General features: G+C 46.8%; 1 long non-coding RNA gene across 1 annotated transcript in view; it reads left to right on the forward strand.

Moving 5' to 3' along the window:
- LOC138260815 (uncharacterized) overlaps positions 1-14,152 on the forward strand; it is a 169,812-nt gene extending 155,660 nt beyond the window's left edge. The window contains exon 3 of the long non-coding RNA XR_011199008.1: positions 14,080-14,152. This is a non-coding gene — a long non-coding RNA (uncharacterized lncRNA). The remainder of the gene's footprint in view (positions 1-14,079) is intronic.
- The last annotated feature ends 476 nt before the right edge of the window (positions 14,153-14,628 follow it).

Consider the following 14,628-nt stretch of genomic DNA (forward strand, 5'->3'; position numbering starts at 1 on the left):
AAACAATTATATATTTTTAGGGAAAGAACACTGGTGTTGGGGGCCTGGTTAGCAGGATCCCAGCACACTCTCAGTCAAGTCAGCATTCATATCAGGCACAAAGTGTGTGTGGGGGGGTGGCTGCAACAAGGGCCAGTTTCCAACAGATGGTACAGATCTCAAATGATTTAGTGAAGGATTACAAAAGGGAAGATGACATATACCTGTGGTTCAAGGGGTACGAGCCAGTTGTCGACATGAACATGGTCCCTGAGGTACACTGGGGGGGGGGGGGGCGGGTCTGTAGATGCACTTTGAGGTAGAGGGGACGGACACCCTGAAATCCTTAGGGGATCCCCGGAGACTCACCTATTGTATTATGAAGATCACCCTACTCACTAGGTATGGTGTCACCCCTGAGCAGAACAAAGAAAAGTTTATATCAAATAAGAAAAAGGAATCCCAAACTTGGTTGGAATGTGTAGATTCTTTCTGCAGGTCACTGAATGGTTGGGTGAAGGGCAGTAACAGAACAACTTATGAGGGGCTGTACAATTTGAATGAATGGGAGCACTTGTATAGTCTTTGTTTTACAGAGCTGCACAAGCACCTAATCGACAGTAAGCTGATCCCAGGAAGCTTGCCCAGAAAGTGGACTGATGGGAGAGCATCAAGGTCCAAAGGAGGTATGGGGAGACTCCACCAAGGATGGGCAGGGTCCCGATCAGAAGAAGTGTGGGGAGGTTGTAAGGGTAAGCGGGGGATTTCTGTAAAGGGTCCCAACCTAGTTCCCAGGGTAAGGATTCCCAGCCCCCAGGTGAGAAGAAGCCATGGGTCTCTACAGGGAAACATGCAGAGAAGCTTCCCTGCAGGTGTTTTGCATGTGATCAGTTGTGTCACATGAGGGGGGGACGGCAAATGTCCCAAGTGGACACCGGCACCCACTTGTGCTCAGTCACAGGGTTTGGCCAGTGTAGCACTTGGGGAGGAGTTGGGTCCAGGAGAGGGGTGGGAGCCATCTGAGATGACCCTTGTCTCACTAGGGGAGAGTGAGATGGTCCAGAGGACCCTTGTCCCTGAGAACACTAAGAAGTACATGCAGTGTGTGACCATCAAGGGACAGAAGGTGAAGGCTCTGAGAGACACAGGAGCCAGTGTGACTACTGTGAGGTATCACCTGGTGTCTGAAGAGCAAGTAGTTCCCCTTGTACTTCACCAGGTAGTTGTGGTTAACAACTCAGAGCACCTGTGTAAGGTGGCGCAGGTTCCCTTTGAGTGGGAGTGGGGTCTCAGGTTCCCTGAGGGTAGCTGTGAGTCCAACCATGCCTGTTGATTGTCTGCTAGGCAATGACCTGGAGAATTCTCCTTGGAGTGAGTTGGAACACCGGTCACACTTGGAGATGTTAGGTCTGCCTGGGGGTGTGTGTGCCCACCCAGTCTGTGGCAGCCCGTTAAGGTGATCAGGAGGCCCTGGTGCCTGAAAGAGTGGCCCAGGTGCCTGTCAGGAAGAGGAAGGGCAAGAGGTGTGGGAAACCCACCCCAGAACTTCCCACGGTCTGGGATGAGGCTGAACCTGAGGGGGACGCCCCGGAGACTACAGGGGAACAAGTGGCTGAACTGGGGGAGGTGCAAGAGCTGACCCATTGGAGGTAGGAAGGGGGTCCCACAAGGGACGAATTCTGTGAGGCACAGAAGTCATGCCCTCCTCTTGAGGGTCCGCGACAACGGGCTGCAGACCAGGCATTTAGCAAGGAGTCTGGATCACACTCGATCTATTGGGATAATGGTCTCCTGTATAGTGAGTCTACAGTTGCTGAACCTGGGAAGCGCATGTGTTGGTGGTACCTCAGCGCTTCAGAGTCTTCCTACTGGGTCTGGCTCATGATGTCTTTACAGGATATTTGGTGCAGGACCTTTGAGAGGCTTGTCATTCACTTTTACTGGCCCCAAATGTGCAGGCACTCTGAATCAGTTTCCATGGTTTGCCAAACTTGTCAGGCAAGTGGCAAGAGTGGGGGAAGTGCAAGGCACCCTCCAACCTTTTCCCGTACGTGAGCACTCCTTTTGAGTGGGTGAGCATTCACATTGTGGGACCTCTGGATCCCAAGACAGCCATAGGCAACACGTTTATGCTGGTCGTTGTGGACCATGCCACCTGCTACCTGGGGGACATCCCTCTGAGGTCGATCAAAGCACCGCTTGGAGTTCCCCAAGCAGATGGTCTCTGACTGGGGTACCAACTTCATATCTACCTACATGAAGTCTCTGTGGAAGGAGTGTGGGGTAACACACAAGTTCACCACTCCTTACCACCCCTAAGGAAGTGGGTTGGTTGAAAGGTTCAACCACACCCTAAAGGGCATGATTATGGGTCTGTCAGAACCCCTGAGGTGTATGTGGGACATCCTCTTGCGATGCCTTCTCTTTGCTTACAGGGACCACAGAAGGGGCTTGGTATTAACCCCTTTGAGCTGCTGTATGGCTACCCTGTGAGGGGACCTCTAAGTATGGTAAAGGAGGGTGTTAGAAATGGGGTCTTTGGTTGGCAGTCAGGTTATCCCCTGTCCAAGCAAGGACCCTCTCTCTAGTCAGGGTACGTCACACACAATCCAAATTATCCTGTGCCCACCCTCTGGTAGCTTGGCACTGAGCAGTCAGGCTTAACTTAAAAGGCAATGTGTTAAGTATTTGTGCAATAAGTCATGCAATAACACAGTATAAACACCACGAAAATACACCACACAGGTTTAGAAAAATATAGAATATTTATCTTAGTAGAATAAGGTCAAAACGATCGAGGTTTATAAGTACAAGTTGAAATATTACTTTTGTAATGATAAATAGAGTCTTTAAGTTCATAAAAACAAAAAGTGTCTCTTGCAAGCACAAAGTAATTGGTTTGCGTCTTTTATCCACACAGGACTGCAGAGGAGGAGATGCAGGTAGGTGTGCTTTGGTTTCTCCGGGCACAGACAGACGAGGCATCGCTACTTTTTCATGCAACAAGGGCTTTGCGTCGATTTCCGGTGTGCAGACTTGGATCCTCTTTGGGTTGCAGGGTATTTGGACACCCCCGGGATGATGCGAAGAAATCCTGGGCATGCAGGGTGAAGTCACAGGCGCTGCATCGATCCGGTGGGCAATGCAGAGAAATTTCTGTTGCACGGCAGGTGCTGCATCGATTCCTCTTGCAGGAAGTTGGGCCGCATTGTTCCGGCTCGGCGTCGATCCAGTGGATAGTGCGTTGAAGTTCCGGTCGCAACGCTGGCGCTGCATCGATCTCCAATCAGAGAGCTGGGCTGCGTCATTCCGGTTCGGCTTTGCAGTGATTTTCTCACGCAGGGCAGGCTGTGCGTCGATTCCGGCAGTCTGTGCATCGATGTTCGCCACACAAGGAGTTCTTTCCAGAGATGAAGTCTTTTTGGCCCTGAGACTTCAGAAAACAGGAGGCAAGCTCAATCCAAGCCCTTGGAGAGCACTTCTCAGCAGAGCCAGAGGGCAGCAAGGCCGCAGGGCAACAGCAAGGCAGCAGCCCTTTTCAGGTGAGTCCTTTGGGCAGCCAGGCAGCTTCTCTTAGCATGTTGCAGGTTCTGGTTCAGAGTTCCTTTCCCAGTAAGTATCTTGTCAAGATGTGTCTAAATTGGTAGGGTCAGAGACCCAGCTTATATACCCAAAAATGCCTTTGAAGTGGAGAAGACTTCAAAGAGTGGTTTTGAAGTGCACAAGGTCCCCTTTCAGAACAACCCTGTCTGCCAGGGTCCCAGTTGGGGGTTTGGCAGTTTATTGTGTGAGGGCAGGCCACTGTCCTTTGAAATGTAAGTGCCAGGCCCTTCACCCTTCCAGCCCAGGAAGACCCATTCATATGCAGATGTGTGCAGGTGTGACCGAGCATCCTGTGTTTGTGGATGTCTGGGTGAAATGCACAAGGGAGCTGTCAACCAGCACAGCCCAGATGTGGATTATAAGGCACAGAAGGATTTAATTACAGAGAAATGCTCACTTTCTAAAATTTGTATTTTTAAAATAGTAATATAAATTCCAACCTCACCAGTAAGCAGGATTTTGTATCGCCATTCTGGCCATACTAAATATGACTTGTCTATCCCTTTCTGATCAGAATCTATCACTCAAACAGTATATGAGGGTAGTCCTAATGTTATCCCATGGAAGGAGCAGGCCTCACAGCAGTGGGAAATGAATTTAGGAGGTTTCCACTACTATTACATATAAAACACCCAGGTATTGGTCCTGCCTTTTACCTACACAGTAATCTATGGGTTACCTAGGGCCTACCTTAGGGGTGACTTATATGTAGAAAAAGGGGAGTTTAAGGCTTGGCAAGCACTTTTAAATGCCAAGTCGAAGTGGCAGTGAAACTGAACACCCAGGCCATGTAATGGCAGGCCTGAGACATAGTTAAGGGGCTACTTATGTGGGTGGCACAATCAGTGCTGCAGCCCCACTAGGTCCAGGGAGGACCTGGTCTAGCAGGTTCGGGCTGGGCTGTTCTCATGGGGAATATGGTCAAAACTGATTTGCATATGGCTGGGTCCAAACTGGAATGGCATGGCAAGCAAAAAAACTGATGGATTAAACCCAGATCTGTGACTGGGGGTGGATTTTTGATTTGTTCTGCATTCCGTCCATCATCTGTTGTTTTTGCATTTGTTGCCCCAAGTGGGGAGGGTATGCCCAGACGTGGGTCCCGTGCTTGCTATGCCACCAGATTCAAGCTAGCCTGGCGGATGAAGGGTGATATCCTGAAACTGGTCCCAGGATGCTTGTTTCTGATCCAGGAAGGACCGGGCCTGGCAGTTTGAGCTGGACTGTTCCCATGGAGAAAAGGGTCAAGACTGATTTGCATGTGGCTGGGTCCAAACTGAAATGGCACGGCAGGCAAAAAAATGATGGATTAAACCCAGATCTGTGACTGGGTGTGAATGTTTGACTTGTTCTGCATTCCGTCCATCATCTGTTGTTTTTGCATTTGTTGCCCTAAGTAGGAAGGGTATGCTCAGACGTGGGTCCCATGCTTGCTATGCCACCAGATTCAAGCTAGCCTGGCTGATGAAGAGTGATACCCTGAAACTGGTCCCAGGATGCTTGTTTCAGGTCCAGGGAGAGCCTCGCCTGGCAGTTTGGGCTGGACTGTTCCCATGGCAAACAGGGTCAAGACTGATTTGCATATGACTGGGTCCAAACTCAAATGGCATGAGAAGCAAAAAAACTGATGGATTAAACCCAGATCTGTGACTGAAAGTGAATGTTTGATTTGTTCTGCAGTTCATCCATCATCTGTTGTTTTTGCATTTGTTGCCCTAAGTGGGAAGGGTATGCGCAGATGTGGGTCCAGTGCTTGCTATGCCACCACATTCAATCTATCCTGGCTGATGAAGGGTGATACTCTGAAACCTGCCCCAGGATGCTTGTTTCTGGTCGAGGGAGGACCTGGCCTGGCAGTTTGGGCTGGACTATTCCCTTGGGGAACAGGGTCAAGACTGATTTGAATATGGGTGCGTCCAAACTGGAATGGCGTGGCAAGTAAAAAAAACTGATGGATTACACCCAGATCTGTGACTGGGGGTGAATGTTTGATTTGTTCTACATTCCGTCCATCATCTGTTGTTTTTGCATGTGTTGCCCCAAGTAGAAAGGGTATGCCCAGACATGGGTCCCATGTTTGCTATCCCACCAGATTCAAGCTAGCTTAGCTGATGAAGGGTGATACCCTGAAACAGGTTCCAGGATGCTTGTTTCTGGTCCAGGGAGGACATTGTCTGGCAGTTTGGGCTGGACTGTTCTCATAGGGAACCGGGTCAAGACTGATTTGCAAATGGTTGGGTCCAAACTCAAATGGCATGGCAAGCAAAAAAAACTGATGGATTAAACCTAGATCTGTGACTGGGGGTGAATGTTTGATTTGTTCTGCATTCCATCCATCATCTGTTGTTTTTGCATGTGTTGCCCCAAGTGGGAAGGGTATGCCCAGATGTGGGTCCTATGCTTGCTATGCCACCAGATTCGGGCTAGCCTGGCTGATGAAGGGTGATAATCTGAAACAGGTACCATGATGCTTGTTTCTGGTCCAGGGAGGACCTGGCCTGACAGTTCGGGCTGGACTGTTCCCATGGGGAACAGGGTCAAGAGTGATTTGCATATGGCTGGGTCCAAACTGGAATGGCATGGCAAGCAAAAAAACTGAAGGATTAAACCTAGATCTGTGACTGGGGATGAATGTTTGATTTGTTCTGCGTTCTGTCCATCATCTGTTGTTTTTGCATTTGTCGTCCCAAGTGGAAGGGTATGCCCAGACGTGGGTCCCACGCTTGCTATGCCACCAGAGTCAAGCTAGCCTGGCTGATGAAGGGTGATACCCTGAAACCTGCCCCAGGATGCTTGTTTCTGGTCCAGGGAGGACCTGGACTGGCATTTTGGGCTGGACTGTTACCATGGGGAACACGGTCAAGACTGATTTGCATATGGCTGGGTCCAAACTGGAATGGCATAGCAAGCAAAAAAACTGATTTAACCCAGATTTGTGAATGGGGTGAATGTTTGATTTATTCTGCATTCCGTCCATCAGTTGTTGTTTTTGCAGGCCCACTAGTAGCATTTAATTTACGGGCCCTGGGCACATGCAGTGCACTTTACTAGGGACTTACAAGTAAATTAAGTATACCATTTGGGTATGACCAATGTTACCATGTTTTAAGGGAGAGAGTATATGCACTTTTGCACTGGTTAGCAGTGGTAAAGTGTGCAGAGTCCTAAAACCAGCAAAAACAGTGTCAAAAAAGTGGATGGCGGCAGGCACAAAGTTGGGGGTGACCACCCTAAGGGTGTCAGGTCTAACATTGGGCTTGGAGAAAACCTCCAATAAGCCCCCCCAGGACCTGTTTAGCTACGTACTGGCCTTCAGAAACCAGACTGCCCGCTTCAAAAAACTCACTCAGGTGAACCTAGAAGCCAGCCAGGAAGATATGAAACGGTGGTACGTTCAGGTATGCCACTCTGGTCTAGTTTCAACCTGACCAGAAAGTGTGGGTCATGGCCCCAGTGTAGCCTCTGGCTCTCCAGAACAAGCAGACTGGACCTTTTGAGGTGGTGGGGCGCAAGAGTGATGACACCTATCTGGTGAACTTGCAGACTCCCAGGAACCCTTTGAGGGTCCTACTTGTGAACCGCCTCAACCCTCACTTTGAGAGGTCTGAACTGACTATGCTCTTGGCAACAGATGATAAGGTGGAGGAGGAGAGTGAGCCTCTTCCTGACCTCCTGTCTGCTCAAGAGAAAGATGGGTCTGTGAAGGGTGTGTACCTCTCCCCAACACTGACCCCAGAGCAACAGAGGGGCTGTCGCCAGTTGCTGAGACAGTTTGCTTAATTCTTTTCCATTACCCCAGCGGTCACTCATCTGTGTACCCATGATATGGACACTAGGGATAGTTCACCTGTGAAACACAAGGTTTACAGGGTGATTGACATGGTGAGAGCCAGCAACAAGGATGAGGTTTCCAAGATGCTAGTGTTAGGTGTAATTGAGTTATCCTGAAGTCTTTAAGCTCGCCCAGTGGTCTTGGTCCCAAAGGCTGCACCCCCCAGTGCCACCCCAGAACTTAGGCTCTGTGTGGACTACAGTGGACTCAACTCCACCACTAAGACTGACGTGCACCCCATCCCCAGAGCTGATGAGCTTATAGATCGGCTAGGAGCTGCCAAGTTTTCAGTACATTTGACTTAACGCCTGGGTACTGACAGATTGCCTTAACCAATGGGGCAAAGGAGAGGTCAGCATTTTCCACCCCTGAGGGGCACTACCAATTCTGGGTTATGCCCTTTGGGATAAAAAATGCCCCTGCCACCTTTCAGGGGTGACTCAATCAGGTTTCGGCTGTGCTGGAGTATTGCAGCGCAGCCTACCTGAATGACATTGCAGTGTTCAGCTCCAGCTGGGAGGAACACCTGCAACACCTCTCTGAAGTGTTGAAGGCCCTGCAGAAGACATGCCTCACTATTAATGTCAGTAAGTGACAAATAGGATAGGGATCTGTGCTTTACCTGGGACACCAGGTGGGGAGTGGCCAGGTGCCTCCCCTGCTACCAAAAACGGACACTAGTCTGGCTTGGGAGCCCCCAAGACCTAGACAGAGGTGAAAGCCTTTCGAGGTCTCACCGGTTACTACAGGAGGTTAGTCAAGGGATATGGCACCATTGTTTCCCCCTTGACAGAGCTTGACCTCTAAAAATCAACCCAAGAAAGTGATCTGGACTGAGACTTGCCAGACCACTTTTGATGCCCTGATGTCAGCCATGTGCACAGCTCCCGTGCTGAAGGACCCCAACTTTTTCAAGGAATTAGTTGTGCAGACTGACACTTCAGATCATGGTGTGGGGGCAGTTGTAGCACAGCTAAATGAAGAGGGCCTAGACCAGCCTGTAGCCTTCATTAGTAGGAGGTTACTTCCCCAGGAACAGAGGTGAAGTGCAATTCAGCGAGAAGCTTTTGCTGTTGCACTGAAGAATCTGATGCCCTACTTATTTGGGACTCACTTCCACGTTCAGACAGACCACAGGCCCCTCAGATGGTTAATGCAGATGAGGGGAAGAACCCAAACCTGCTGAGGTGGCCCATCTCCCTACAGGGAATGCACTTATGGTGCAACTTCTCCCTGGTACAGAACACGCCATTGCTGATGGTCTGGGCAGATTCTTCCACCTTAGTGATGAGAACTCCCATTTGGTCGGGTAGCTCTCCCCACTTTCAGCTGAGGGGGGGGGGGGGTGGGCACGTGTTAAACCTGCAATTCTTGGTGTAGCTTCCCCTGTCTTTTTGCCTCTGCTTCCTGTATTTGTGACTGTGTACTGGACGTCATTTTTACTGGTTTTGGTACTCTGGGCACTTTACCACTGCAGACCAGTGCTAAAGTGCAAGTGCTCTCTGTTTAAATTGTAACTTTAATTGGGTTTTTCATGTTTGGCATATTTGAGTTACTAGTAAGTCCCTAACAGAGTGCACTAGAGGTGACCAGAGCCTGTAAATAAAATGCTACTAGTGGGCGTGCTGCACTGATTGTGCCACCGACATGAGTAGTCCTGTAAACATGGCTCAGACCTGCTACTGCAGTGTCTGTGTGTGCAGATCTGAGCTGCCTGTTTGACCTGGCAAATGTACCCACTTGCCAGGCCCAAACCTTCCCTTTTTCTACATGTAAGACACCCCTAAGGTAGGCCCTAGGTAGGCCAAGGGGCAGGGTGCAGCGTATGTTAAAGGTAGGAGATGTACTGATGTGTTTTACATGTCCTGATAGTGAAATACTGCCATATTCAGTCTTCACTATTGCAAAGTCTATCTCTCCCATAGGTTAACATGGAGACTGCCTTTAAATATCTTTCAAGTGTAGTTTCCCATTGAGAGCAGATAGAGATATGGAGTTTCTGGTCTCTAAACTCAAAATTAAAAAATGCATCTCTTGGTAAAGTTGGTTTTTAGATTGTCAGTTTGAAAATGCCACTTTGAGAAAGTGTGCATTTTCTTGCTTAACCAATCTGTGCCTCTGCTTGCCTGTAGAATCCTAGCCTGGGTCAGACTGATCTTTGGGTTGTTTCTGAATTACCTCTAGGCAGGGACACAAACGGAGCTGAGTAGTGTACTGCAGATCCTGATGAGTCTCCTGGGCTAGAGTGGGGAGGGAGGAACTGACACTTACACCTGAAAGGGCTTTGTCTGTCCTCAAACAATGCAGTCTCCAACCTCCTGATGTGTGTCTGGGGCCAGGCTTGGGCAAGGCAGGATCTTGTGAACAACAGAAACTTTCCTTTGAAGTCTGCCTACTTCTAAGTTAGAAATGAGTAGAAGTAGTTGACCCAAAACCCCAGACTTTCAGATTACTTTTGGATCAAGAGGAACCTTTACTAAGGAGGAGAGATGAAGAGCTGGAGGAGGAGTACTGCCCCTTTGACTGTGAGTGTGCTTTGCTGGGTTGGCCTGCAGTTCCTGCTTCTATCTGAGAGAGGACAAAGGCTGGACTTTGTGATGTTTTCCTGCTTGTGAAGTGTCTCCAAGGGCTTGGGCTGAGCTTGCCCCCTGTTCTGAAATCTCAGGGTCATCAAATACTTTTTCTGCCAGCACCTGGACTCTTGCTGAGACTCCTTCTCTGCCAAGTGGTGCCCTATCCAGTCCCTGGGCCTTTGAAAGGAGAAGCTGGTGGAACCAAGGCTGAAATCCATGTACAGGAGCTGAGTAGGAGAAAAATTGACGCAGCACCTGCCCTGTGGCTGAAAAATCGATGCACCACCTGCATTGCGGCTGGAAAATCTACGCAACACGCACTTGCGGCTGCCGAGATCAATGCATCACCCAAGCAGCACTTCACCACCATATGGCAGTACTTTGCATGCATCGCCGCTGGGTGTCAAAACCCCAATGAACCTGCAAGGCCCCAAGGTTGCCCATCCGTAAATCGATGCATCTCTCTTCTGCAGGAGAGAGAAATGGCGCATCGCCTACCTGACAGGAGAAGAATTGACTCACGGCCTCAATTGCGAGTCAGAAATCAACGTATCGCTTACTTTTCCAAAGCATGCTCACCCGTGCGGCAAAGCATCTATTGATTTCTATGGATTAAGACTCTTTCATTTTAAAAAATCATATATTTGCTTGTGTGTGTTGGATGTTTGTCATTTCGGTCTTATTTGACTTAGATCAATATTGGATACTTTTTCTAAACTGGTGTTGTGTCCCCTTTGTAGTGTTTTCACTGTATTACTGTGTGTTTGGTACAAATACTTTACACATTGCCTGCAAGATAAGCCTGACTGAGGAGGGATTTGCACGGATGCCTGTGCATTGGCAGCCATTGTCTACAGGCCTCCTGCAAATATCACAATGCAGGTCCATGCATAAGTCACAGTGCATGCTATGTATTGCCAGACATCTTTAAATGGCTTTTCTTTACTAGAAACCCTATTCCACATTGTTGTGTGTGCATGCACATGCCTGTGCATCTGTACTGACAGACTATGGCTATCTTGACATTAGGTAATGCCACTGCAAAGTATTGGCAAAGTCATTAGCTCAGCCTGTATCAGCTGAGGTGTATTCTTGTTATAAATTAGGCACTCAGCCCCCTGGGCATGCAAGGCACACTTTACGGGTGAGTTGTTAATATAGAAAAAAGACGTTTTTTCTGCATGGAGAAAGCTATTTTTCTTTCCATTTGTCGCTGCAGTGCTTTGAAACTGCAGCTCAGTCAGAACACAGTGGTGCTCCTAGCAGCTTCATATGTTTATCATATATGAGCGATGTAAATACACACTCAGCCCACAAATGCAGTTGAAATTCCATGCCAGTATTGACATTTCTACACCCTCACTATGGCCTTATAGGAAAATAAGTAGCCCAATTGGGTGAAACCAATATTGAAAATACCAGTTTATGGCCAAAAGATATGCACCGTGGCACTGAGTGCCAGTGTGTCGGTTTACAAACTGCTAAAACTAGCAAAAAGAGGGTTTACAAAAAGGTCGAAAAGCTAACACTAATCATTTCGATATCCTGGATCACTGATTCATTACACCATCCTGTTGAGTTGGATGCTTTCATTCTTCCTCATTGATTGCATTTGTTCTGTGTTGCAGTAAAAGCAATCAAACATTGCTCATATTCTATCTCGGCATCCATCTCCTCGTGATTCATTAGTCCCACAGCCTTCTCCCTGAAGTTAATAAATATACTCTAAATCATCTACACGTGTCAATTGAGGGAGTGGCTAGTTCACTCGGTAACAGAAGTAATAAAAGGATGTCATCTGCTGCAATGTGTCCGACTCCATTATAACACTATTTTAACTACAACACTGCTTTATTGCTGTGCTCTGCGGATTTATAAAGCCGGTAGGTACCCGAGGGCTTCCCAGCCCTGCGTGAGTCTTAGAGCTCACTAACGGGTCTCTGTGGCGGTGCATGTCTAGGGCTAGTGGGGATATGTCCATGTTTTAAGCATTTTTTCAGCATCATGTCATGTTAAGTTCTTTCTGAGATCATTCTGCATTACGTTCCTTAGCTTGGGGGTCAGATACGGAAAGGATCTACCACCTCTGCTCCTTTGGATTTGCAGAACCCTCAGTAGTCGTGCATTGGAGGATCTTAAGGTCCTGGTAGGGGTGTAGGGGACCAAAAGGGCCCTTATCAAAGAGGGTCCTTTATTGCTGATTCTCAAAGAAATATGCGTTTTAACAAAAAGTGCAAAATAACTTAAGTATTTAGTTTAAGATTGCGTTGGTTTTAAAAAAAATAAATGAAAAAATAGAAGTGTTCACCGTTGTCTTGCTACTATGGTGTGGGTTCTTTGGAGCAGTTAATTGCTCGGTACCATTGAAATAATCATATATGATGTATCGATTTATAAAAATATACTCCTTCCTGGTCACCAGAAGGTCACCCCGCAGCTCCAACTGTCCATTGCTAATAACAAAACGTATAACCCCCTGTAAACCCTCCTTTTCTTCTCATAATACCCTGTGTTTCTCTGTCAGCTACAGTGTACACAGATGTGTTTCCCGTTAACTTAGCATGTTTCTCCCTCGTCCCCCGCGTACAACTGGCCCTTCGATCCCAGGCAGAATATCCCAAACTGCTCAAGAGACTCCACAAGAGGAGAATTCGCTATTTAAGAACCACTCCAATGCAGCTTCGCAGAGGCCACATGGGATCAATGCAGCTGGGCACCTCTACGAGGCTGACAGGGAAAAGGGAGTGGTTAGAGTTCAGCAACACACATAGTGGCGGTGTAAAGACAGTATTAACAGTTAAATAAAAGTACACAAACGGCCATCAGAAATCCGGTGAGTTAAAAAAATGTAAAAGGGAGATTCACATGAAAGGCCGGTGCGTTCAATAATTCTACAAATGGCTGGAGAGGATCCATGTAACAAAAGATATTTAGCGCGTAAGATGTCCCTGCTATGTTGTGTTGAAAGAACTAACGGGGTGTGTTATTAGGAATGGCGCTCACCATGCTTCCGCCCTAATGTCTATGATTGTAATAATATCCCCACGGTGCTCCTGGGAGGAGGACACACCATACTCCCCCACAAAATCCCGAAGAAAAAACGTTAATAAACAGTCCAAGGCACTCGTGTTAAATAAAGAAGGCAAAATGAATTCGTGTTTCAATGTCCGATCAATCCACTTGTTTTTATTGGAAATCTTCTTCAAATTCAATCGATCCAATTCAGCCAGTTGTGTTGTTTGTTGTAAAACACACCTATAGCGAAGTTTAATGCGCTATTGAGGATCCAACAGAGCACCCACTCTAAACCACCGTACAGATCGAAAAGCCCTTCCGATAAAGGGTAGCGACAAAAGCAGCGCTGTCAATGTTTTTTGCTAAATTCTACATGTGGCGCTATTACCGTGTAGTAATTTGACTTTCTGTAGTTTGTGTCTTCTGTGCGTATGATGTTTGGTTCCCCAAATCTAACATTCGCTGCTGATATTAATATCCACTGGAACCTCCAGGGAAAAAACGTACTTGTTCGTACTTAATAAAAAAAAAAAGTAGTGAACACAAACATTTATCGATCATATTTAGTGATCTTTGTGGTGAACAACATTTGAATTTGTGTGCGACCGTACCTGAGGTAATCAATGATTGCTATTAAATGAAAGCCACGTTGTGATTGTTGCTCGTAAACTGTTTGACTGGGCAGCACTTAATTCGAGAAGTGTTTAAAATACAAAGGGCTTGAGAAATAAAGAGCCTGTCACTGCGATCCTATTCACATATTGTGTACCATAAAAGGCTTCTTTACCAAACAACAGATCAAAGTATCCAGACTGCTTTGGTTAAAAACCTTTCAAATGCATAATTTTTGGTGAGATGCCCAGGGATGTTTTGAAGAAACTCACAAGTGTTTGCATAAATATAAAAAAACGTTGTTGTATTTCGGCAATCATTGTTTTTTTCTATGTTTCTCTCAAAGCAAATGACTTAATCTCCTTCTACTACGCCCCCTTCACAACACACACTCCATTTAAATAAATGATTATATGATGCGTGCGAATGTTCTATTAATGGGCTGTATTGTCATTTTTTAAACAGCTGCAGACTAAAAAAGAAGAAACACAAAAAGGATTGGCCAAAAAATTAAAAGACACCGAAAAAGAGGTAAATAAAAATATCAGTATCACGTGCACTTTTGCTGCAATTTTAATTCACAGTATTATGTAAGATAGTAACTCTCAGATTTGTTTACATGTCATTTTTGCATAGAACGAATTACTGTAAAACTCCTATTTCGTACATTGCTGCTTCCACCCTGAATCTATTACAAATCACACATAAGAGGGCGATCCAACAACACATAGGGAACCAGATATGTACGTGACAATATAACATTTTTCTGTATGCGAAAATGTAAGCAAGATATTAGGTTGTCTCTTTTAAGGGTGTACAGCATTAGAATCTGAAAAGGCCTACAGTGTTCTTTAAGATATACTGATACTGGATATATTTCATATTCCCTATTAGGCCCGGGTAACATTTCCGTTATGCTGTCGTATTTTGCGTAATTTCAGGAATTTCGTGTTAGGCTTGTTACATGAAATTCTTAAAATTAGCTCCTTATGCAACTTTGCGTAATCACATGTC

The sequence above is a fragment of the Pleurodeles waltl genome, chromosome 10 (assembly GCF_031143425.1).
Source record: "Pleurodeles waltl isolate 20211129_DDA chromosome 10, aPleWal1.hap1.20221129, whole genome shotgun sequence".
In the NCBI taxonomy this organism is placed as follows: Eukaryota; Metazoa; Chordata; class Amphibia; order Caudata; family Salamandridae; genus Pleurodeles; species Pleurodeles waltl.